The sequence below is a fragment of the Notamacropus eugenii genome, chromosome 6 (assembly GCF_028372415.1).
Source record: "Notamacropus eugenii isolate mMacEug1 chromosome 6, mMacEug1.pri_v2, whole genome shotgun sequence".
NCBI classification, from domain to species: Eukaryota; Metazoa; Chordata; class Mammalia; order Diprotodontia; family Macropodidae; genus Notamacropus; species Notamacropus eugenii.
Genome location: NC_092877.1, coordinates 121,819,893 through 121,846,489, shown reverse-complemented (window position 1 = coordinate 121,846,489; position 26,597 = coordinate 121,819,893). Strand labels below are relative to the sequence as shown.

The following is a 26,597-nucleotide window of genomic DNA, read 5'->3' as shown; positions in this document are numbered from 1 at the left end:
TTTGGGGCCTAATTTTCTTCAGTTATAAAACAAGAAGGTTGCACTAGATTCTCATTAAAGGTCCTTCTGGCTTTAGAGTTTTATGAGTCTAGACACATTGTATTTTTTTCGTTTTATTTTGAAAGGTTCTATGGCGATACAAAGGAAAGAAACCAGACACATTAGGTCCAAATACCAGAACCTATGACTGGATTCCTCAGAATGATCTTCTTGTTGAGACTATGGATTAGAAATAATGAAATTAATGAAATCTTCTCTTCTTGGTTCTCTTCCATTGTTGGGGGAGGGAGAAACACGTTGCCACTAGTGGAACACTTTTCTGAGTTAAGTATTGATGAAAATTCTCTATACCAAGAAATTAAGTGGTTTATTTTATGAAATATTTCCAATCAATAAGAGACCTTGAGAGAAAAATTAATGTATAGTGAAGAGATTTAGAATTTGGGAGACCTAGGTTCAATTTTGGACTCTGAAACTTATTAATTTAGTTTCTCTGTACTAATGAGTGAACATTATGAGCCGTAAGCAACTCTATAACTAAGCAATTTTAAAAATCATTATCTGTTTTAATAGAAGAAACTCTTACACCTAAGACATCATAGGTCTGATATTTTATGTAGATTAATTGAAGGACAGTGCATTGAGTTAAGGTATTATGAAAAAAAACCTGAATAAATTAAGTTATATATTCCTTCTTCATCGAAGTTATCAGTGACACCCCAAAACATCTAAGGCACTCTAAAAAAACTGAAATAATTGATCAGGCTGACAAAAGATTGCAAACTAAATACAAAGAGTTGTGAAATTCAGCTAGCCTTTCCCAGGTGTTTCCTCCCTCTTATTATCTAAGGGGAGTAAAGGTCTCCAAAAGATTCTAGTCTTTCTGTGTGGCAGATGGCTGGTGTCCCCATGTGGCTCGGTAAAGTGGTGAAGAAGAAAGACTCGTACAGGCAAGAAGATAGGACAAATCCATTTATTGATCTGAGGGTCCGGGTTTTTAAAGACAGAAATTGCAGGTCTATGTGACAATTTACTCATTTCCCATCCTAGTAATTTGGTCAGTCTTATTGTCTTAACAGAATGTTATCCTAGAGGGGCATCAGTCTATTTTATATATTCCTTGTTTTCTGTAGTTCTGTTGTTTATCTCACAGAGACAGCAGCATCCAAGGGCGCCTAGGGAACCATTCTGAATGGTAATGAGCACAGTCTCAGAGAACAGGTTTTCCCAAAGTTTTAGCCTGAACTTGCCACCACACTCCATCGGAACCATCAACATTTCAGAAAGTAGATAACTTAGATTATCATAATTACTTTTTTTTAAATTAAATTTATTTATTTAACTTTTAACATTCATTTTCACAAAATTTGGGGTTACAAATTTTCTCCCCTTTTGTCCCCTCCCCCCCAAACACCAAGCATTCTAATTGCCCCTATGACCAATCTGCTCTCTCTTCTATCATCCCTCTCTGCCCTTGTCTCCATCTTTTCTTTTGTCCTGTAGGGCCAGATAGCTTTCTATACCCCTTTACCTGTATTTCTTATTTCCTAGTGGCAAGAACATTACTCGACAGTTGATCCTAACACTTTGAGTTCCAACTTCTTTACCTCCCTCCCTCTCCACCCGTTCCCTTTGGAAGGCAAGCAATTCAATATAGGCCAAATCTGTGTAGTTTTGCAAATGACTTCCATAATAGTTGTGTTGTATAAGACTAACTATATTTCCCTCCATCCTATCCTGGCCCCCATTACCTCTATTCTCTCTTTGATCCTGTCCCTCCCCATGAGTGTCAACCTCAAATTGCACCCTCCTCCCCATGCCCTCTCTTCCATCATCCCCTCCACCCTGCTTATCCCCTTATCCCCCACTTTCCTGTATTGTAAGATAGGTTTTCATACCAAAATGAGTGTGCATTTTATTCTTTCCTTTAGTGGAATGTGATGAGAGTAGACTTCATGTTTTTCTCTCACCTCCCCTCTTTATCCCTCCACTAATAAGTCTTTTGCTTGCCTCTTTTATGAGAGATAATTTGCCCCATTCCATTTCTCCCTTTCTTCTCCCAATATATTTCTCTCTCACTGCTTGATTTCATTTTTTTAAGATATGATCCCATCCTTTTCAATTCACTCTGTGCACTCTGTCTCTATGTGTGTGTGCATGTGCGTGTGCATGTGTGTGTGTGTAATCCCACCCAGTACCCAGATACTGAAAAGTTTCAAGAGTTACAATTATTCTCTTTCCATGTAGGAATGTAAACAGTTCAACTTTAGGAAGTCCCTTATGACTTCTCTTTGCTGTTCACCTTTTGATGCTTCTCTTGATTCTTGTGTTTGAAAGTCAAATTTTCTTTTCAGCTCTGGTCTTTTCATCAAGAATGCTTGAAAGTCCTGTATTTCATTGAAAGACCAATTTTTCCCCTGAAGTATTATACTCAGTTTTGCTGGGTAGGTGATTCTTGGTTTTAGTCCTAGTTCCTTTGACTTCTGGAATATCCTATTCCATGCCCTTCGATCCCTTAATGTAGAGGCTGCTAAATTTTGTGTTATCCTGATTGTATTTCCACAATACTTGAATTGTTTCTTTCTAGCTGCTTGCAATATTTTCTCCTTGACCTGGGAACTCTGGAATTTGGCCACAATGTTCCTAGGAGTTTCTCTTTTTGGATCTCTTTCAGGTGGTGTTCTGTGGATTCCTTGAATATTTATTTTGCCCTCTGGTTCTAGAATTTCAGGGCAGTTTTCCTTGATAATTTCATGAAAGATGATGTCTAGGCTCTTGTTTTGATCATGGCTTTCAGGTAGTCCCATAATTTTTAAATTGTCTCTCCTGGATCTATTTTCCACGTCAATTGTATTTCCAATGAGATATTTCACATTATCTTCCATTTTTCCATTCTTTTGGTTTTGTTTTGTGATTTCTTGCTTTCTCATAAAGTCATTAGCCTCCATCTGTGCCATTCTAATTTTGAAAGAACTCTTTTCTTCAGTGAGCTTTTGAATCTCCTTTTCCATTTGGCTAATTCTGCTTTTGAAAGCATTCTTCTCCTCATTGGTTTTTTGAACCTCTTTTGCCAATTGAGTTAGCCTATTTTTCAAGGTGTTATTTTCTTCAGCATTTTTTTGGGTCTCCTTTAGCACTCCTTGGGGTGCTGACCTGCTGTTCATGCTTTGACTTCATGTCTCTCATTTCTCTTCCCAGCTTTTCCTCCACCTCTCTAACTTGATTTTCAAAATTCTTTTTGAGCTCTTCCATGGCCTGAGCCCATTGGGTGGGCTGGAACACAGAAGCCTTGACTTCTGTGTCTTTGCCTGATGGTAAGCATTGTTCTTCCTCATCAGAAAGGAAGGGAGGAAATGCCTGTTCACCAAAGTCTTATTTCTTTTCCCTTTTCTGGGCATTTTCCCAGCCAATGACTTGACCTCTGAATATTCTCCTCACACCCACCTTGCCTCCTGATCCTCCCAGCCAGCGTTTGGGGTCTGAGATTCAAATGCTGCTTCCAGCCTCAGGGCTTTTGGCGGGGGCAGGGCTGCTATTCAGTGTGAGATTAAGTTTAGGTGCTCAGGTCAGGGCAGGGCCGCCTCTCAGGCTCAGTTCCTTCAGGGGGTTTATGCACAGACCTTCAACAATGGATCCAGGCTACTGCCTGCTTGGGGAGCTCTGGTCTGCAGCTGCCTCTCAGCTTCTGCCTCCCAAGGGGGCCTGAGTTATGGGGGCACCCCATTCCCCTCTCGACCCGCCAAAGAGACCCTCTCACCGACCCTCGTCACCTGTGGGTGGAGGGACTTGTGCGGCCTCTGGAGATCCCATCCCTGAAGCCTGCCCAGATCTATTCCTCTTGGTGCCGCTGCCACGGCCGCGGCAGGTCTGGGCTGGGCTCCGCGTCTGCAGTGCGACGGACCTTTTGCGAGAGGTTTGCGGGTCCCTCTGGAACAGAAATCTCCTTCGCTCCACTGTTCTGTGGCCTCACTGCTCCAGAATTCGCTGTGAGTTACTTTATACAAATGTTCTATGGGTTGTGGGTTCGGAGCTATGTGTATTTGTGTCTTTCTACTTCGCCATCTTGGCTCCGCCCCCCAGATTATTATAATTACTAAAATTTACTGAATTATTAAATCATCCATAGGTCTGTTGATAGTCTCAGCCTCTACTACACAAAAGGCAGCATGGTACAGTGGCAATATGTTGAATTTGGGATTAAGGGATCTTGGTTCAAATCCTGACTTCTAAGAGGTAGATTTTGACCTTCATAAGTTATTTATGTTTTGGAGGCCTCATCCTCTTCATGTGTAAAAGAAGAGATAGTTGGACTACATGAGTTCTGAGAACCCTTCTAGTTCTAAATCTCTGATCCTATGGACAGATAAAAATGGTAGAACATTTGAGTAAGGAGTTAACGTATCTTTAACTTGTTTTATTAATATTTGATAACTATAATTAAATATAACTGGTTTTTGTTGTAATCTTCTGATATTTTATGCTTTAGAAAACATTATTTTGATAAGGAGGTCACAGGTTTAACTTTACTGCCAAAGATATCCATAACACACACACATACAAAAGGTTAAGAACCTCTGTAATGAGAGGCTCAATTCCTTTTGGAAAAATTACTCCAAGGATTAAGTCTGTAGATTCCTTCAACATTCTGAATCATCTGAAATTGTGGGGGCATGGGAAAATAAATTATGAGAGGTTCACCAGAAAAAGAGAGGAAACAGACTTGGTAAAGTCTCAACCTGACTACTTACTTAGGTTAGCAATGACAACTAAGAATCAAGTTGATTAAAGTGAGAGAAAGTTCAAAGTGACCTGCTTTTTGTGTTCTTGTTGTATTCAGAGAAACAGAGGGGAGTGGGTTGCCACAGAAATATTCTATCAGACAAATTCATGAAAAGGAGGTACAATTGTTCAGAGGTTCTCCTGAAAAAAAGAGGCCTTTCTTCTCTGGTTTTCTCCATGTACATTCTTTAAACATTCATTAAAAGATGCAATCTAACATATTTGTGGTCCGCCTTCAGTTCTGTTGCCTACTAATTGTAACTGTAGCCAGAGATCAACATGTAGACATTGTCTCATGTTCTATCTTAAGACATTCAAATTTCCAAGTGCTCCCATTTGTATACCAATTTGTTACATTAATATCACTGCCTCAATGGCTTATACTGTCCATTCCTTCTTCTGTTTTCTGAATCCATCATAAGTTAATTAAACTGATCCCTTTCCTTCCATTTCTATCCTAGGTCACCCAAAAACCAAGGCTTTTATCACTCATGGTGAAACCAATGGAATCTATGAAGCTATCTATCATGGAGTTCCCATGATAGGTGTGCCCACGTTTGCTGATCAGCCTGATAACATCGCTCACATGAAGGCTAAGGGAGCAGCTGTTGATGTTGACTTTCATACAATGACAACTGCAGATATGCTTAATGCTTTGAAGACAGTCATCAACAACCCCTCGTGAGTATCATAATTCACTGCTTCCTTACCACTGATAACCTTACCTACCAGTACTGGGAATTAGTATAGTGAAACAAACATTTGGTGTCAGGGTACCAGTTTGAATCCTTGTAGAATGCCAGGCCTGGCATCTTGAGTTCAAATCTGGCCTCAGAACTTTACTAGCTGTGTGGCCTTGGATAAGTAACTTCACAATATTTGCCGCAGTTTCATCATCTGCAAAATGAGCTGGAGAAAGAAATGGCAAACCACTCCAATATCTTTGCCAGAAAACACCAAATGGGTCACGCATAGTGGAACCCGACTGAAATTGCAGAGCCACTGTGTAACATGAGGACAAATCATTTCACCTTTTCATAGAATGTTGGACTAGATGGCCTCTAAGATTTGGGTGTACCCTAAATGTATGATCCTACAATGTGCTAATTAAATGTCACATTTTCAAAGCCTTTATTTTCTTTTCTTATGTTTCTCTTCTTTCTCTCTGTTTCCCTTCTTCTTTTCTTTCTTTTTCTTATCTTGCCCAGGGTAGAAGAATAGTGGCCACTCAAGGACCAAACCCATTGCTGATCAGCTGGAAACATTGACACAATTTGTTTCTGCCCTTGTCCAGTTCCTCCCTTCTTAAACAGCTTAGTGGCCCCCTATTACCAAGGTCTTCCCATATTGATGCGTACCAGTCCATAAAACTCCTAGCCTGACCTGTCTTCTGGATTAAGGTTTTGATGCGTCACAAAGATACTAAGCACCGTAGACATGACACTCATCATCTTACTCCTTGGAAGTGATTGACTTCCCACTTGCTTGCTTAGCAATGCTTGTCTTCATAGTTGCTAAATGCTGCCTGTTTTGCTGCCAAAAGGTGAGTACAACAGGAAAGAAACAGAAGAGGGCACAATTTCCTCAAATACTTAATGCAGATTGGCTTGAACCCTTTCGTAGCTCAGAATTCTCAGACTTCAATGATCCACTACTTTAATCATCTCCAATAGCAGGGACTACAGGTGTGCTCCGCTGTCCTTGGTTTAAAAGAGCTTATTTTCAATGAAATCATATATCTGAAAAGCAGCTATCATATTTTGTCATGTATTTCCCTCTACAACATGCTACTGAATCTCTATAAGATGCTTATAGAAAATTACACCTAAAAGTCACTTAATAAGTGTTTTCAATTGAATTAATGAAAATATTGGTGTGTCAGAAATTTTTAAAACTACTCTTTAGAACAAATGTTTCCAAATGTTATAGCTGCTTAAGTATTTCAGTAAAGCCATGACCTTATCATCCCTTCACGAGTGAAACACACAACATTGACAACTTCTCACCCTACTATTTGTATCTTTCCATACACATCATCCATAGATGATCTACTCAACCCAATGGAAGACTTCTATTAGGTCTTTTGCCATTTTGTGGACACTAGTGCAGGGATTAAGCTATTCCTCTGTTTTCTGGTGCTCTTAAACTTCATAAAGGTTCCCATATGATTAGAAAGGGATATTGACCAGTTCTGTGCCTGTGATGATTTTTCAGATATGATTCATAAAACAGATGCCCTATGGGGGAAAAAAACTTCGTCAATAAATAACAAGAATTGTAATTTCTGTTTTGCAACATTTGATGAAAGAGAAGAGAAGAATAAATTCTTTCAGTTTCAGACACTAAGTCACATGGTTCGTACTTCATTTCCCTTGTTCATCTTTAATAAAGGATAACTATGTGGCTGGAGTAGAAAGATGCTCAACATCCTTGACCAGCTCCAAATAGGAATATCTGCCATCTGATGACTTTGTAGGTATTCTAAGAGGGAAGAAGTAACTTACTCTCTTCTGCTTTGTGTATGTGTTTCCATTTCAGATACAAAGAGAATGCTATGAGGTTATAAGAATTCATCATGATCAACCCGTGAAACCCCTAGATCGGGCTGTCTTCTGGATCGAGTTTGTGATGCGTCACAAAGGTGCTAAGGACCTTAGACCTCCTTCCCATGACCTCACCTGGTACCATCACCATTCCCTGAATATGATTGGCTTCCTACTTGCCTGTGTGGCAACTGTTGCCTTCATAGCCATCAAACGTTACTTGTTTTGCTGTGGGAAGCTGGGTAGAAAAGGAAAGAAACAAAAGAAGGCATAATTTCCCATGATACCTGAGGCTAAAGTTGGGGTATTGAAGAGGTGAGAAAGAAGCCTGGAGGATCTCCACTTTAGTATAATGTAGTCTAGCTGCTATGAGATTGAAACAAACTCCTCTTTTTCACAATTCAACAATATTTATATGACTATTATTATGTGCGAAGCATTGCACATTAGTCCACAAGGATATGGAAAGATAGGTAAAATAGTTCTCCTTAATAAGCTTATAATCAATCTAGAAAGATAAGACATGTGCACAAATAATAAGAGTGGCAATTATAATATGATAAGAGATACTCCCAAAGAAGTACTTTTAGAGATTTTTTTGTCCTTTCATTACCTAGTTTGTGATATTAAAGTTTATCCCAGGTAGACTGGGAAAACTATAATACCAAACTCATTGGAAAATAACATTAAGGTACAGGAGAAAAAAACAAAATTCAAATGGAATTTTTCCTCAATATTCCACTTGATCTTGGTTGCCTAACTGTTCTCTGTTGATCTTCTATCTGTCCTTTCCACTTCCACAATTGTGATTTCACACCCTAGAATATAATTTCCAAGACTCATTCAAGCACCTTTTAATCTTGATGTATGAGGACAAACTTGACCCAAGTAGTTTCTAACCATAGCTTGATGATCTATGACTAATAACTCAGATACCTGAGATCTACTACACATTTTGCTGAGGAACCATGAGACTGCATGTCTCTGGTGTTCAAACAGTTTCCTCATTTGCAAAATGGGTAAAGGACCTATAAAACTGGAAGTGGACCAAAGACCCAGAATTCAGTGCTGACACTTTGATTCGGTATGTATCTATGATATAGCTGGGTCAGGGCTGTGGAGATACAAAGTTGCTCATGGGTGAAACTTACTGAAGTGTAACTTTCATAACCACAGTCCTCAGAGTCTACTGAAAATGTTTACCTTATTCTATGACATCAGAGTAAAGGAGTGAAAAGTCTTTACTCCATTTTTAGACCCAAAGGTCTCTTCTCTTTATACTATACTATTGAATATCAAACCTCACCAACGGAAATAGGACCAGAATTTTGTACTCAACATAACTTTGGTGTGTATTTGGTTTGAGGATACCCAGAATGCTGCAGACATTTTTCTGGGTGCTTTGCCCAAACTTTGTCATTGTGAGCATTTTATACCAAGTCAGAACATGACAGAATGTTGTCCTCCTTTTGCCATCAAACATTTTCTCGTAATATATGCCTTAGCTTTGAAACTCAAAATGTCTCATGGCAGTTTTCTACTAACCACATTGCTATTCACATATGGCTATAATTATCCTTGATATGTGCTTCAACCTTTTGGTTCAGCATTCCCCACTTCAAAGTTCATTATTATCTTCTTTCCAAAGAAGTAGTGAAATTTTCATTTCATTCAAAGCAGAAAATATGCTTTGGTTTGTGTATCTGAAAACTCCCACCTTACAGATCTTTTCTGAAAAGTGACCTGAAGACTCCCAAATATAGGTGACTGGAAAGTGAACATAATTCCACTGAACTGTAAACTATTTGAGCTTGCCTTGCCCTTCCCAGATATCTTCTCCTGTTCTCTTCTTCTCAATCCCATCCTCCTGACAGGCACAAGATCAGGGAGCTAATGACATTGGATGCCTCAAAGCATTCCCTCAGTTATGAGACTGATTGAACTTACACACTAAACTCAGCAGAATAAAAAACTAAAATTCACTGAAAAAAGAACTTAGTTGATAAGAGTTTCCCAGGGCCTGCCAAATCAGTAAAATAATTTAGGAGTAAGTAGGTCTGTGCTCCAAATAATAAAAACAATCTAAAGCTTCTCTATTTCTAAGGAGTATCCATTCAAGCCAATTACCAATGAAATAATCTAAGATCATAGTGTGTGGGATGCCTCAGGTCCCTACATAAATCAATTACTCAGAGGCCTCTCAAATTGATGACAGAAAAGAGATTTATTCGATTCTTGAGAAGCGGGGCTCACCTGTAGGAGTAGGAAAGCCGAAGACAAAGAAAAGGACAGTGATTTATATAGACCCTAATGCAAGTCCCTCCTCCCCCCACTGACCATTATCCTCATTAGCTGAGAATATGGTCTTACATTCTAGACATGAAATCTAACCAATACCTTTTGAAATGAAGACATCAAGGAATTATGTAAGTTTTGTCCAATCATTGAGACCCTAATACACTACACAGTTTTATATCCTTATATGGAATTATTCTATTCTAAAAATATTGTAACCTTGAGCCTTTAGGCCTTACCTCACCCCTGGGAGAAAAATTACAATCTACATGATCTCACACTGTCTATTAATCTCCTCATCCCAATCAGGATCATTCCTGTCTCTTGTCTCCACAGGTGCCCAACCTTCCTTCTTTAATATCATCCATCGAATGGCTCCTTCAGTCCTTTCTTCTACTCTAGCAAGTTTTAGTAAAGAATTTCTAACTATTTTAGTAATTAGTGAAATCAAACAAGGTAAACAAATAGGAAGTAATACAATACCACTAATTGCTATAAGGCCAAACCACAGTAACCTCTTCCACCAGCTCCCCTCAAACCAGGACCAGCAGGATGTATTGAAAGGGGAGCCCCAAGTTTGTATGGGAACATGAGCAACCTTCCTGATATTCTTGGTGATCTCTTTCACTATCCTTCCATTATCATCAATTTTTAAGCAACATGTAGATAAATTGAGTTTCCCACAAACTCCTCCTTCTTCTGCAAGTAAATAATCTAAGATTAATCTATGTTGCAGTACTGCTTCCCTAGTTTGTGTGGCTTGATCAGCCAATAAGTCCAAAGCCTTTGCTGTTTGATTGGTTATAATTTCAACTACTGCTTGGAGTCTGATTAGTCTGTTTAATAGATATATAGGGGTTCTATAACCCCAGCTCCCATCTTGAGCCCAAGTTGCAGGCCCATACTCTCTGATTATCCTCTCAGGAGGCCAAGTATCACCCCACCCATTTGCATTTCCAGTCTGAGTGAGGGAGGTGTCGATGTTCCTCTTTCTTTTTGCTAGATCACCATATAGAGGGACCCCTAGATGCTGTTTCCCTGATTCAGGCAAGAAAAAGAATTTAGGTCTCACCAATCCAATGTAACAAACACCTCTCCAGTTTAGCGGAAGGTGAGTATAGGCTGTCTGTCCACATATCCAATAATGCCCTCTCAAAGCAGGATTTTTCTCTAGAAACAGTCTTACTCTATAATCCACATCCAGAAAGTACTTCACATCATCCGGGCCTAATGGTCCCCCTTTCATGATCTCTGACTTACCCTTCCATAGTTGTTGTTTCTTCTTCCATGTACAATGTTGATAATTCTCCCCAGTTCTATTGATTACACTCCAGAAAACATCATCCTATGTGTTCCATTCTCCCACTTCCATACCCATTCTTTATATTCTGTGTTATTCTTAGTACTATTCATATATATATATATATATCTCCACAAATACTCATGGTCATGACCCCCTTCACATGGTTTTCTGGGATCAGAGGGGTTGTAAAACTTATACCCACAACTTTTGTGATATTCCCCTTTTGTTCTCTCTTTTTATGAAGAGGATGGAAAAAATGAATGGGTACAGGGAATCACCCTGCTATCTGAACAGGTAATACCTTTCTGATACCATCTGTTTGCATACTGGGCACAATCAATACAAGCCAGGGTTTCTGGCCTTTGTGTGAATGTCCATTTACAATTACTTTTTCCCAGCCATGTCTTCTGCAATTCAGGTCCTGTTTGGTTTAAACAATGTTCACCTGGAACTGATTCGGACAAAGACCATTGGTGTTTCTCTTGGCTTGTCCAGAATCTTGTTCTGTCATGTACTACAGATCTATTACTTAAAATCCAGACTGGACTCAGTGGTACTGCTACCCATGGCCATTGGCTTAACTGCTGAGGTCCCCCCACAAATCCAACAGTCGGATACCTCAAAGGTGTCCGCAATGGTCTGAATTAGGGCCAGGAAACTATTTTCAAGAGTGGGGTTGATAACTGGGGCCTGGTGTCCCAGCAGTGGGAACAGGATCATGCCTAAAAGGGACATTCCCAGGGTATTACATTTTGGTTGCATTGTTCCCACGGTTTGTCAAGTCCACACAGTCTTAATAGAAGAGTCCTGTTTAGATATTGTGATTAATGGCTTAGGACAATTGCTGAACAGAGAATCCTATTAAGAACAAATAATAATAATCCTAGTATAGTTCCCCAAATAACAAAACTTATAATGAATATATATATATATATATACCTCATTGGCTCTCCCTTTCCAAATTCTGTGTGTTCTCACACACGCTTCAAATGGAGCTTTTAATACTGACAAAGTGTGTCTCCAAGCATGAAGCTTGAGAGTTTAATAACTAATAGCAATAATTATAAATGACAATAAACAACTTTAAATTTTTTTTAAATGCAATAACCTTCCATAACTTTGTCTACTGGCTTCCCAATCATGCTAAACATTTTCTGAATTGGGATGGGGGAATAGATAGTTCAAGGTTCAATCTTACCCATATTCCTCCCCTCCTCTTATTTATTCCTGTTTCCACACCTAAATCCAATCAATAAATACCTCTTCACAGTCTTTCCCTTATGAATCCTTCCCTTCATCTATCTCCCTTTTATATGAATATGGGAAGGAAGCAAAGTTGACTGACACATTAGCAAATTATAGGGGGCAGTCCCCTTGTCATAAGTACAGATACAGAGATTTAAATTAATGAACTGTCCATTTAGAGGTTCCATCTCATACAGTAGTCTGGGGAGAAATATCATCTTCTGCAATTTTCTGATCTGGATGCTCCTTCAAACAGTCGTCAGCACAGCATCTCAGCATCTTCTTTTCTTTATCTTCTTGTAGAAATCTAGATGTCCACTCTCCTACAGAACTGAACTTAATACCATCTTAGATTACCATTCCTATCATTCTTACAAAAATCAAAATTGAAACTTTGACAAATTGTCACTTTTTTAAAAAAAAAAAAAGGAAATTCACATTAAAATGCAGCTTCTACATTTCACAGCAAGTCATTATTCATTCCCTCATGAGGAAGATGAGATTTCACTAAGGAGTCAATACCAGGCTCCAGTACTTCTATAAATACAATAAATAATCATTTTTAACACAGTGCATATCACATCATAAAACAATTCCAACTTCTGATCATGTGATGCTTCTTTTAAAGCATTTACAATATAGTCCACAAACCATTTTTCATTTAGCATTAACCAACTAGGACAAAATAATAACTGTGCATGCTAGTCTCACAAGCCTTTAACCTAATCATCTCCACACTATTACTAAGAATTAGAAGATCCTAACTTATTGTTGTTGGTCTAAAGTCCTAAACCTGTTAGCTCAATTTTATACTTAACCTCAGATGTTCCCCTACCGACAATCTATTATTCAACAGATCTGGTATTATTACTTACAAAACTTCTGATTTTAGGAATTTGCCACTAAGAGTAGGGACATTGCAGGGAAACAACATCTCCCTCACTTCATGTCAATTCCAGGCAGGAGTAGATTGTCAACTGGCATTCAGCCAGGCTTCAAGTCTGCCAAGTGTCAGTGGGGAAATTGAGTCAGGAGAATCCTACCTCAGCCCAGGCTGAACAGTCGCTCTCCTGACCTTCCCATGAGATCACCTTTTGCAGTTCATACCAGCATCTCACAGGCTTACTGGCCTCATGGATCAGTGGCTCAGATCGCCTCTCTTGCTATCCACACCTGGAGTTAGACTCAGAAGAACAGTCAGTTAATAGTCCCAGAAAAATCTTAAAATAGCAAGCTCCAATAATCAGTTTCAGACATGACTAATTTCACGTTGGCCAAGGAACATCTTTGAAGCAGGCCTTAAGTAGCCTACATGCTTTTCTATACATGTTCTAGTTCCTGATTGAATAACAATCATAAGTCATTGCTCTAGTAGATTTATATCCGTTTCCCAAACTACTTTATCTCTTTCTAACCCTGCTCAGTCTAAAAGAATGAGCTACACATGTGATAAGTTCAAACACTAACTTGAATTTTTATGTTTATGTAATGAATTCAAATCAAAACAATCATTTAACTTTCAATGCCAAATATTACCAGAGGCTACCTACCTCTAAGAAAATTAGACTGAAATTCTTTTTCCCAAACTGAAGATGTCTCTGATTTAGTCTCAGTAATTAATTCAGTTAATTGTTTTAATACTAATTACTTTTACATCATTTTGTAACATGTAAAGATCTCATTCCAAGTTGGGACCTTTGTCCATTACCCCAAAAGAGTTTTAGTCTCATTTGTCTAAAGGCCTTGGAAAACCTCACCTTGAAAACTCCTTGGTTTTTTTTTTCCATGTGAACCAGCTCTCCTAAGGTCCGCTCTATCACTATGCCCAAGTCTATTCTACTTCCCACTCTTAATTCTATCAGTCCAAATCTCCAGTTTACTGGCCACTCCCATCAAGACCATTCCTGGAGCTCCCAGACCACCTGGGCCCCCCCCCTTTTTTTTTTATAAGGGATTCCTTTCCTTGAATCCCCCTGTAAATAAAATACAATTACAGCTAACTTTGAATCCCAGTCTTATTCTATGTAACAATGATACAATATCTACTTATTCCCATTAGATTTAGAAAGAATGTTCCCAGAGATTTTATTTACCTCTTAGATCTTAAATTTGCCCTAAAGAGCCAATCACTGAAGATCATTTCTTGTACATTTTCAAATTCTCACCAAAGCAAGTTCCATATACAATCTCCTCAGCTGCTGGGGCTGTACTTGTTACTAGCCTGAGGACTGCTTCTTTCCCCCACATATTCACACAATGTACCAGCTTTAGGTTTTAGCATTAGAATTACAAATGGCAAACATAATTTTCATAAGTGATAACAAATTGTTTTAGCTATGAACCCGAACAATAAATTTCAGATGGCATCAATGGCATTTTCATATCCTATTAGAGAAACTCAATTCTTCCCACTTTTGTAACTTACAAATACAAATTGGATAGGTAGGCCTTCCAAAAACCCATACGAAAGATTTTACAAAGTATTTCTTAATACAGCAAATATTTCCTCTCTTATGAACAGTTTGCAATTTATCACAATCTCCTTGAAACTAATTGACAGAAATCACAAGAAAAGACCTAAACCCAAAGCCTTTTCACATTTGCCCATAAACTTTCTTTTACAAAAATAACTTTAGAGTAAATTCATGGCAAAAACAATTTTAGCTAAAATTTCCTTTTCAACAACAGAAATAAACTTTTAACATAATACATGCTCAGACGAAACAGGCTTGAAAATCACACCTATATATATATAATGTACATTTTTAAAGTGTTCTCATTTTCTTAACAAGAATGCTACAACAAGGAAACTCATAAAAAAATTCATAACAGCTCTTTTTAACCAATTCATTAATTAACTTAACAATGCAAATTCTAATACAATATTTAGATAGAGTACCTAAAAATTTAAACTTATTTAAGTTTACTTAAAACTTAAAAGAAGCCATTAACCTATTCAGCTCTTTTTTTAATAACCAAATGTAAGTTTCAAATTATCAAATTTCTATCACATCTTTTTAAAACCCCAATCTAAATGTGATAAATTACAAAATTTAAAATCGTGTAACAGTTACATTAGATTAATGTTGCATCTAACAAATACCTATCCTTTTGTTACTGGATCTAACATTTTTGGCAGAAATGCTGCTGGGTGTCTCTACCCTCCTCTTATTTGTGCCAGGATTCCCAAGGCCACCCCTTTCTGGCCCCCCCACTCTGCAAATAAAAAGAAAAACCTAAACTTATTATCTTTTTACTTTAAATACATTGTCTGGCATCAAATATATATTGATCTAATTAAACCTAAATCCAAAACTCTCAGCTCTAAGTTGCTTACTTGAGATTTTCTTTTACTTTCTAATCTTCTGCTTACTTCCACCAAACTTTAATAAATTCTAATCTATCTGAAATATTAAATTAAGAATGACACATTTCACCTATTCACAATTCCAAATATAAGCAGAGTGAATTCACTTAACTTTCTGTTATTTCCCATTGCACTAAAATTTCGTCTTTTGGGTGAGGCAGGAAATGGTTAATTGGTTGCTAGCATGCCTCTTAGGTATGAGGGAAAAAGATTTTTTTTTTCCTTTCTCTCCCTCCTTGTCCCTCCGCCCCTCTGAAACTAGTCTGGAGGGGTTGAAGAAAGGGAGTAACAGGAATTTCAAGGACAGTTCAGCTCAGCCTTTCTGCTCCTGCTGGCTGACTGGCTAAATTTACAACCTTATCAGATAAAAACAGAGACACACAGACTTTCATTCACACAGAAATACCAACACAACATATACAGACAAAACATTTAACAGAATAGAATAGTACATATAGGTTTAAATTTTTGGCAAACCCAATCCTTGGAGGAACCATATTTGGGCCAGATTGTGCCTCCTCCTCCGATGTCTTTTCACCCCGTATGAAACAACAATACTTAATCATCTTTTTCTTGTCCTTTCCCCTATAATTTTGGTAATTCATGTCAATTTTGTAATTGGTTTCCCAAGGGACTATTTACCAGTATTTCTTCCTGACTCCACTCTGAAGCTCTATTCTTGGACTGCTTTTGTCCCATTTTGGTCAAGGGTTGTCGCCAACACCTCCAAGTCTGAGACTCAACGAATTATGCTAGCTCTCTTGCCAGCTCTCAGGTGAGGGTCGCCCGTCACCAGCAGACACCCAACAAATGTTTTTGGGGGGGCCCTTCACCCTGGGGTCCCGCAGTCCACTAATTTGGTTGGGAGTCATCACCTTCTCCTTGAGTCTGTCTAAGACTCAACGAATTGACCCCCAGGGCCCACCCTGCGCTTACCGCTGGGTCGTATACACGTACAAGTTGCCTGACTGCAAACTTCAACACCAATCAGTTGGCATTTTTACACACTTCACAGCTTCGGAGTCTTTGAAGTCCCTATCTCTATTCTTTTCTGTCTTCACTGAGTTCCTCTTCTTCCAGTCGTTACCTTGCAGAGAGGGAGGCCCAGCAGCCCTTTTCAAGGACGATGGGGAAATATCCCCACGGGCACCCAGTCTTTGAACTGAGCTGTCAGCCGTCTCTCAGAAAGGTCACAGATCCCAGATGAGCCGCCAAACCGTGTGGGATGGCTCAGGTCCCTACATAAATCAATTACTCAGAGGCCTCTCAAAGTGATGACAGAAAAGAGATTTATTCGATTCTCAAGAAGCAGGGCTCACCTGTAGGAGTAGGAAAGCCGAAGACAAAGAAAAGGACAGTGATTTATATAGACCCTAACGCAAGTCCCTCCTCCCCCCACTGACCATTATCCTCATTAGCTGAGAATATGGTCTTACATTCTAGACATGAAATCTAACCAATCCCTTTTGAAATGAAGACATCGAGGAATTATGTAAGTTTTGTCCAATCATTGACACCCTAATACACTACACAGTTTTATATCCTTATATGGAACTATTCTATTCTAAAAATATTGTAACCTTGAGCCTTTAGGCCTTACCTCACCCCTGGGAGAAAAATTACAATCTGAGGAGTCTTTACTAAGTCTATCCCACTCAATACGATGGTCTTAGAGTAATGGGTGGTGATGGTAGTACCTGTTAGAAAAGGATTGCTAAAGAATTTCTTTCACATTTCATCTTGACTAGTAATACCTAAATTTAGAGCAAAGTAAAATTACTCCTATATCTTATAAGAAGAATTACACAGAATGCTTTTCCTTTTTCAGGAAAAGAGATTATCTCCAAACTGTTAATGGAAAAAGTAAGAGTATCTTAGAGTAAACTATAAAGGAATACAAGAGGAAAAATTATTGTTCACTGGTAGTATAAAACAAAACAATAACAAAATAAAAATCTTATGAGTACCAGGCATTTTTACTTTTGTTAATCATTTGTATTGATCAATTCTTAGACCATAGTCACAGTAATAAGACCCTGTGGGGAAACACTGAATTTTGTTCTCTAGGAATTAAGCTCTCATTGTGCTATCTATACAAGAGTGCTTTGTAAACCCTGTTTCTTAAAAATAATGGGGTTTCCTACAATTCTAGTTTAATTTTTTGATAGTGTTTGTAGCTAAATTAAATCTTTTATTTTTTTTCTAATTTTAAGAATTAATTATGAACATAGTCCATGGCATTTTATCTCATTGTACATTTGTAAACATCATGCAGATCATACAAAACCAGGTATTTTTCTGAGTCTTAAACTTTCTATTTATGCACAGAGGTTTACATAACACTCCTTAAAATGCCTATCAGTGTGCTAATTAAGTTGATTAAGCATTATATATTTGTAAGTGTTGGGAGAAAAGCATACACACACACACACACACACACACACACATACATACATATATATATACATATATATATATATATATATATATATATATATATATACAGCTGCTGTAATTCATACCCTTGTAATATATATTTCTACCTAGTAGTAAAGATCTACACATGATACATTTTCAGAAGACAAGTGCCCTCTACTGGCTTGATTAAAAACTGTAAATCTGGGCAGAGTTAAGATGGCAGAGTAGAAAGACACATATACTCTAGCACTTCCCCCAGAGACCACAAAATACCTGTAAAAAATGACTCTCAATAAATTCTAGAGCAGTAGAAGCCACAGAACAACAGAGTGAAAGAGCTTTCCAGCCAAGGGTAACCCAGAAGGCCAACAGGAAAGGTCTATCTCACGGGATGCTTAGCAGAGCAGAGCCCAGCCCTGCCCATGTGGCACTGGGTGGAACAGGATCTGAACAGACCTCCCAGGCAGAGTTCCCAGTAGGGAGGGTCTCAGATCCCTAAACCCACAAGTGACAAAGAAAGCTCCAAAGATCAGTGTAGGAGGCCTTTCCCAGATGGGTGAGAGGAGAACGTGGTTCCTCCAACAATAGCCCCAGGTAGTAGCAGGAGCACCACTAGCAGCAGCAGGCTACAAGCAGCTACAGTGTCCAGGAAGCAACCTGGGTTCAGTGTTCTGGCAGCCCAGCTTAAAGTCTCTGGAGGTAGGGAGCAGTTTATATAAACCTCAGCCCTCAGTGATGGCCCCACCCCCACCCAAAGCCCCAGGGAATTGAGCAGTTGATTTGAATCTCAGCCTTGAACATAGTACAGGAGAAAGGAGGGGTAATAAGACCCTCCTCTTGATAAAAGATCCAGAAGTCAAGTAATTGGCTGGGAAAATGCTCAAAAAAGTAAGAAAAATAAAACCAGAGAAGGTTACTTCCTTGTTGAACAGATGTATCCTCCCATCCTTTCACATGAGGAAAAACAACACATATTGTCACAGGAAATCAAGAAACCTGCCTCCAGTGCCTCCAAGGGGAATGTAAAATGGACTCAGGCAATAGAAGAGCTTGAAAAGCAAGTTAGCAGATTTCTTCCATTTATTTTAGTTCAACTACATAGCATGAGTATAATGAAAATGTACTCAATAGGAAAGTATATGTAGAACCTATACAGAATTGTATGCTGTTGTGGGGAGGCAGAGGGGTAGTGGGGGGTAGGTGAAGGGGGGATAAAATCTTAATTTTATGGCAGTGATCGTAAAACATTTAAAAATAATAATAATAAAATAAAATTTTAAAAAGAAAAAGAAAAGCAAGATAGCAGCTTGCTAAAGGAGAACCAAAAAAAAATGCTGAGAGAAATAACATCTTTAAAAAGAGGCTAACTCATTTGGAAAAGGAGGTCCAAAAAGCCAATAAGGAGAGGGAAGTTTTGAAAAGCAAAATTAGCCAAAGGGAGGAGAAGGTGGTTCAAAAGCTCACTGAACACAATAGTTCTTCGAAAGAGAGAATTGAGTTCAGGGAATATAAGGACTTTGTGATAAACCAAGCAGTTAAAAAACAAAACCAAAAGTTTGAAAAAGTAGAAGATGATATGAAACATCTCACTGAAAAAACAACTGACCTGGAAAACAGATACAAGAGAGACAATTTAAAAATTATGGGACTACCTGAAAGCCATGATCAAAAAAAGAACCTAGACATTATCTTCCAGGGAATTAGCAAAGAAAGCTGTCCTCATATTCTAGAGCCAGAGGGCACAATAACTATTGAAAGAATCCACTGATCACCTCCTGAAAGAGACCCAAAGAGAGAAACTCCTAGGAATATTGTGGCCAAATTTCAGAGTTCCCAGGTCAAGGAGAAAATACTTCAAGCATCTAGAAAGAAACAATTCAAGAATCGTGCGAATACAATCAGGATAACACAGGATGTTGCAGCTTCAATGTTAAGGGATTGAAGGGCTTGGAACAGGATATTCCAGATGTCAAAGGAACTGGGATTAAAACCAAGAATCATCTACCCGGCAAAACTAACTATAATAACTCAGGGGAAAAAATGGTCATTCCATGAAATGGAGGACTTTCAAGCATTCTTAATGAAAAGACTAGAGCTGAATAAAAAATGTTATTTTCAAACATAAGAATCAAGAGAAGCATGAGAAGGTAAACAGGAAAGGGAAATCATAAGGGACTTACTAAAGTCGAACAGTTTACATTCCTAAATTGAAAGGTAATATTTGTAAATAGTGAGACCTCTCTCAATATTTGGGTAGGTGGAGGGATTGTGCACACACACACACATACATAGACAGAGAGTACAGATTGAGGTCAATCACAAGAGATGATATCCATAAAAAAATAAAATAAAAACTAAGGAGTGAGGGAGTAAAATATTGAGAGGAGAAAGGGAATAGGGCAGGCTATAAATCATAAAAGAGATAAGAAAAATATTGTTCAATGGAGAAGAAAAGGGAGGATGTGAGAGGGGAAAAGTGAAGCTTACTCTCTTCACATATGGCTTAAGGAGGGAATAACATGCTCACTAAATTTGTTATGAAAATCTAACTCACACTACAGGAAAGTAGGGGAGGAGGCAGCAGGTGGGGGAGGGGAATGATAGAAGGGAGGGAAAATGGGAGAAGGGAGTAACTGGAAATAGGCGTTTGGTGGAAGAGACAAGGTCAAATGAGGGAATAAAAAATAAGAGAGGATAGGGTAGGATGGAGGAAAACTTCTGCAAAATGATACATGCTTAGTCCATATTGAATTATTTGCCTTCTCAGTAGGGATGGGTGGGGAGGGAGGGAGGGAGAGAAGTTGAAATTTAAAGTATTGGGAACAAAGGTTGAGAATTATTATTGCATATAACAGGGAAATAAGAAACATGGGTCAAGGGAAATGGAAATTTTTCTTGCCCTACAAGAAGAGAGAAGATAGGGATGGGGAAGGGTGGGATGTGATAGAAGGGAGATTTCATTGAGGGAAGGGGTAATCAGAATGCAGGGTATTAGGGGGTGAGAGGAGGGGGGAGATGGGGAGAAAAATTGGACATGTTACAAAGTGATGTAAAAGCAATTAGTATTAAAACAAGTGACTGAATTAATTACTGAGACTAAATCAGAAACAATTTTAATTTGGGGAAAAGAGTTTTAATCTAACTTTTCTAGAGGTAGGTAGCCTTGGGTAAAGTTTTGCATTGATGAAAAAGTTAAGGTTTCAATGGTAAATTTGATTTTATGATTGTTATTTAATTAGGAACTAGAACAGGTATAGAATGGCATGTAAGCCACTAAAGACTTGCCTCAAAAGATGTTCCTTAGCCAAAGTGAAGTTAAAGTTATATCTGAAACCTGGTTATTGGAAGTGGTTATTTTAAAATAGACTCTTCTGAGTCTAACTCCAAGGTATGGTTAGCTAAAAAGGTGGTCTGAGCCTCCAATCCATGATGCCAGTAAGCCTGTGAGATGCTGGTATGAACTGCAAAAAGTGATCTCATGGGAAGGGTGAGAGAGTGGCTGTTCAGCCTGGGCTGAGGTAGGATTCTCCTGACTCAATTTCCCCACTGACACAATTCTCCCTCAATTACCTGGCAGACTGTAAGCCTGACTGAATGCAAGCTGACAACCTACTCTTGCCTGGAATTCACGTGAAGTTGGGGAGATATTGTTTCCCTGCATTGTCCCTACACTTAGTGGCAATTTCTTATAGTCAAAAAGTTTGTTAGCTTAATACAAGATCTTTTAAATTATAGGTTGTTGGGGGGCAGAGCCAAGATGGCAGAGTAGAAAGATGCACATACACATAGCTCCGAACCCACAACCCATAGAATATCTGTAAAAAAGAACCCCAGGTGAATTCTGGAGCAGCAAAAGCCACAGAATGGTGGAGCGGAGGAGATATCTGTTCCAGAGAGCCCTGCAAACCTCTCACAAAAGGTCCGTTGCGCCACGGACACAGAGTCGAGCCCAGCCCTTGTGGCTACCACACGCGGAGAGGAGCAGATCTGAGCGGGCTTCAGGGATGGAATCTCCAGCAGCCGCAGGAGTCCCTCCACCCACAGGTGACAAGGGTCGGTGAGAGGGTCTCTTTGGCGGGGCAAGAGGGAAGTGTAGTGCCCCCATAACTAAGGCCCCCTCGGGAGGCAACAGCAGAGGCCGCAGCAGACAGAGGCTCCCCAAGCAGGCAGGAGCCAGGATCCCTTGTTGAAGGTCTCTGCATAAACCCCCTGAGGGAACTGAGCCCATAAGGTGGCCCTGCCCCCACCTAAGCACCTGAATGTAATTTCACACTGACTAGCAGCCCCTCCGCCGTCCAAAGCCCTGAGGCTGGGAAGCAGCATTTGAATCTCAGACCCCAAGTGCTGCCTGGGCAGATCTGGAGGCAAAATGGGTGTGAAGAGAATATTCAGAAGTCAAGTCACTGGCTGGGAAAATGCCCAGAAAAGGGAAAAAAATAAGACTATAGAAGGTTACTTTCTTGGTGAACAGGCATTTCCTCCCTTCCTTTCTGATGAGGAGGAACAAGGCTTACCATCAGGGAAAGACACAGAAGTCAAGGCTTCTGTATCCCAGCCCACTCAATGGGCTCAGGCCATGGAAGAGCTCATAAAGGATTTTGAAAATCAAGTTAGAGAGGTGGAGGAAAAGCTGAGAAGAGGAATGAGAGACATGCAAGCAAAGCATGAAAAACAAGTAAACACCCTGCTAAAGGAGACCCAAAAAAATGCTGAAGAAAATAACACCTTGAAAAATAGGCTAACTCAATTGGCAAAAGAGGTTCCAAAAACCAATGAGGAGAAGAATGCTTTCAAAAGCAGAATTACCCAAATGGAAAAGGAGATTCAAATGCTCACTGAAGAAAACAGTTGTTTCAAAATTAAAATGGAACAGATGGAGGCTAATGACTGTATGAGAAACCAAGAAATCACAAAACAAAACCAAAAGAATGAAAAAATGGAAGATAATGTGAAATATCTCATTGGAAAAACAACTGACCTGGAAAATAGATCCAGGAGAGACAATTTAAAAATTATGGGACTACCTGAAAGCCATGATCAAAAAAACAGCCTAAACATCTTCTGTCATGAAATTATCAAGGAAAACTGCCCTGAGATTCTAGAACCAGAGGGCAAAATAAATATTCAAGGAATCCACAGAACACCACCTGAAAGAGATCCAAAAAGAGAAACTCCTAGGAACATGGTGGCCAAATTCCAGAGTTCCCAGGTCAAGGAGAAAATATTGCAAGCAGCTAGAAAGAAACAATTCAAGTATTGTGGAAATACAATCAGGATAACACAAGATCTAGCAGATTCTACATTAAGGGATCAAAGGGCATGGAATAGGATATTCCAGAAGTCAAAGGAACTATGACTAAAACTAAGAATCACCTACCCAGCAAAACTGAGTATAATACTTCAGGGGAAAAATTGGTCTTTCAATGAAATAGAGGACTTTCAAGCATTCTTGATGAAAAGACCAGAGCTGAAAAGAAAATTTGACTTTCAAACACAAGAATCAAGAGAAGCATGAAAAGGTGAACAGCAAAAAGAAGTCACAAGGGACTTACTAAAGTTGAACTGTTTACATTCCTACATGGAAAGAGAATATTTGTAACTCTTGAAACTTTTCAGTATCTGGGTACAGGGTGGGATTACACACACACACATGCACATGCACACACACACATAGAGACAGAGTGCACAGAATGATTTAAAGAGGATTGGATCATATCTTAAAAAAATGAAATCGAGCAGTGAGAGAGAAATATATTGGGAGGAGAAAGGGAGAAATGGAATGGGGCAAATTATCTCTCATAAAAGAGGCAAGCAAAAGACTTATTAGTGGAGGGATAAAGAAGGGAGGTGAGAGAAAAACATGAAGTTTACTCTCATCACATTCCACTAAAGGAAGGAATAAAATGCACACTTATTTTGGTATGAAAACCTATCTTACAATACAGGAAAGTGGGGGATAAGGGGATAAGCAGGGTGGAGGGGATGATGGAAGAGAGGGCATGGGGAGGAGGCAGCAATTTGAGGTTGACACTCATGGGGAGGGACAGGATCAAAGAGAGAATAGAGGTAATGGGGGCCAGGATAGGATGGAGGGAAATATAGTTAGTCTTATACAACACAACTATTATGGAAGTCATTTGCAAAACTACACAGATTTGGCCTATATTGAATTGCTTGCCTTCCAAAGGGAAATGGGGGGGAGGGAGGGCAGTAAAGAAGTTGGAACTCAAAGTTTTCGGAACAACTTTCAAGTACTGTTCTTGCCACTAGGAAATAAGAAATATAGGTAAAGGGGTATAGAAAGTTATCTGGCCCTACAGGACAAAAGAGAAGATGGAGACAAGGGCAGAGAGGGATGATAGAAGAGAGAGCAGACTGGTGATGGGGCAAGTAGAATGCTTAGTGTTTTGGGGTGGGGGGAGGGGACAAAAGGGGAGAAAATGTGGAACCCCAAATTTTGTTAAAATGAATGTTAAAAATTAAATAAATAAATTAAATTAAATAAAAAATAAAATAAATTAAATTATAGGTTGTTGGTAGGGGAACATGTGAGGTTAAGTATAAAATTAAACTATTAGGTTTAGGACTTTAGGCCAACAATAATAAGTTAGGGTCCTTTAATTGTTAGTAATAGTGTGGAGACAATTCGGTCAAGGGCTTCTGAAGTTAGCATACGTAGCTATTATTTTTGTCTCAGTTGGTTAATAGGAAAAAAAGTTGATTTGTGATCTATATGGTAAATGCTTTAAGCAAAGTATCACCAGGCCGAAAGTTGGAATTATTTTTTGTGGTATGAACTGTGCTAAAAATAAAAATAAAAAAAGAAAGAAAAGTTCAGAGGGAAATATATAAGAGCAACTTTGAAAATATCACCCTGAATTTATCATACGTAAGCTGTAAATAAAAGTCAAAGATTCCCATAAAAAAACCTGTAAATCCCTATATAACATTTACATTCATTTTTCAAAAGTACACTTAGAATAAATATGATTATGACACTGTTAATGTTACTTCTGGAACTTGAATGAAAATAGCAATATATATAATTGCAAATCCTTTGTACCTTGATTTCAGGTTAATATACAAATGAGCTCTATAAATGCATTTTCCAAAGATTTAAAAAAAGATTGTTATGGTATGTGCATTTTTTAAATTGTATTTGTTTTATGTTGGGGAGTGGGGAATCCTAAAATTTATGGGAACATAACAGTCAATGGCCTAGATTTCTGCTTACTTTGCTAATGGGGTTCTACCTAAAAGCAGTAGAAAATAGATTCATTCCAGAAAACATCCTGGTATTGAACACTTCCACTATCAGAATGGTTTGACATGTATAGATGTCAAAGGTATTTGACACGGATCAAATCTGGTCCCTGTATGACAAAAAAATCCTTTTACACCTCCCTAACCCAGTCATTATTCCACTCACCATAGATCATTCAAATCTTTCATCCTTTCAAAACCCTCCACATTTCCCTCTTCCTCTCCCACAGATGAGAACCTCGACTTATATTTCACTGAAAAAATCGAGGCCAGTAGCTGAGCTCCTTTTCTCCACTCCTCCTCACTTCATATTACTCAAATAACTTCCACCACTATCTCCTCCACACCAGTCTCCCGGAAGAGATAGCCTTTATCAAGGCAAACCCCTCTATACACATATATAAAAAATCCTAATCCACCCTCTCTTCTCTTATCTTCATGCCCTCCCTATATACTATATACTTTCCTACTGCGTACAACACAGACTATATCACCTCCACCCACAAAAAAAATCTTCATTTGCTCCATCTATCGCTGTTGTCATCCTATCTCTCACCTCTTTTTTGTGGGCACATTTCTTGAGAAAGCTGTCAACAATCACTGCTTACACTTCCTTTTTTTTGTCTTCTATCTAATGACTCAACTAAAAATGTTATCCATTGATACAAATGATGTCTTAATTGACACTTCTAATGGCCATTTTTCAGTCCCCATCCTTACTGATCTCTCTGCACTATTTATCACACACTTCTCCTTGACACTTTTTTTCTCTTGTGACAAATAACAAATTTGAGAGACATAGTTTCTAGGTAACATAAATATTTTATTTATGAAGTCAGCAGGTTAATAACAGGATGGGCATTTCTAAGATCAGGAGGTTAATAAAAGGATGCTCATTTTGCTGTCTCTCTTATACCAAAGACAATCATGGTGGAGGATTCAGAGCTCATAAACCTCTCAGAACAGAAGATGATCCATCAAAGAGTAATTAAATCTAATTTGTTACTGTAATTAGAGGTTGATTGTTTTCCGTTCTCTTGGAGGACCAAAACTTCATCACCATGATAAAGTGAAATCTCATTGTCTCTGACTGGGGCTGGTCAGACCAATATGAGTTCAAAATGCTCTACCACAGGTTGGGCATAGATATTCCATGTGAATACTTGGGGTGGATACCCCAGACTTGTGCATCCTATGTTTACTTTGTGCTGTGTCAATTCTCCGTTTCTCATAGAGCCCAGTACCCTTTCTGATATGGGCACATCATGCTGAGCAGTCCTGTGCCAGTGTCTCCCATGTAGCACAGTCAAATCCAAAGTTCTTGAGAGAGACCTTGAGAGTGTCCTTGTATAGATTCTTCTGACCATCATGTGACTGCCTGCCC

At 38.8% G+C, this 26,597-nt stretch overlaps 1 pseudogene; it reads left to right on the top strand.

Moving 5' to 3' along the window:
* Nucleotides 1–894: 894 nt before the first annotated feature.
* LOC140512118 (UDP-glucuronosyltransferase 2A1-like) lies at nucleotides 895–9,511 on the top strand (annotated as a pseudogene).
* The last annotated feature ends 17,086 nt before the right edge of the window (nucleotides 9,512–26,597 follow it).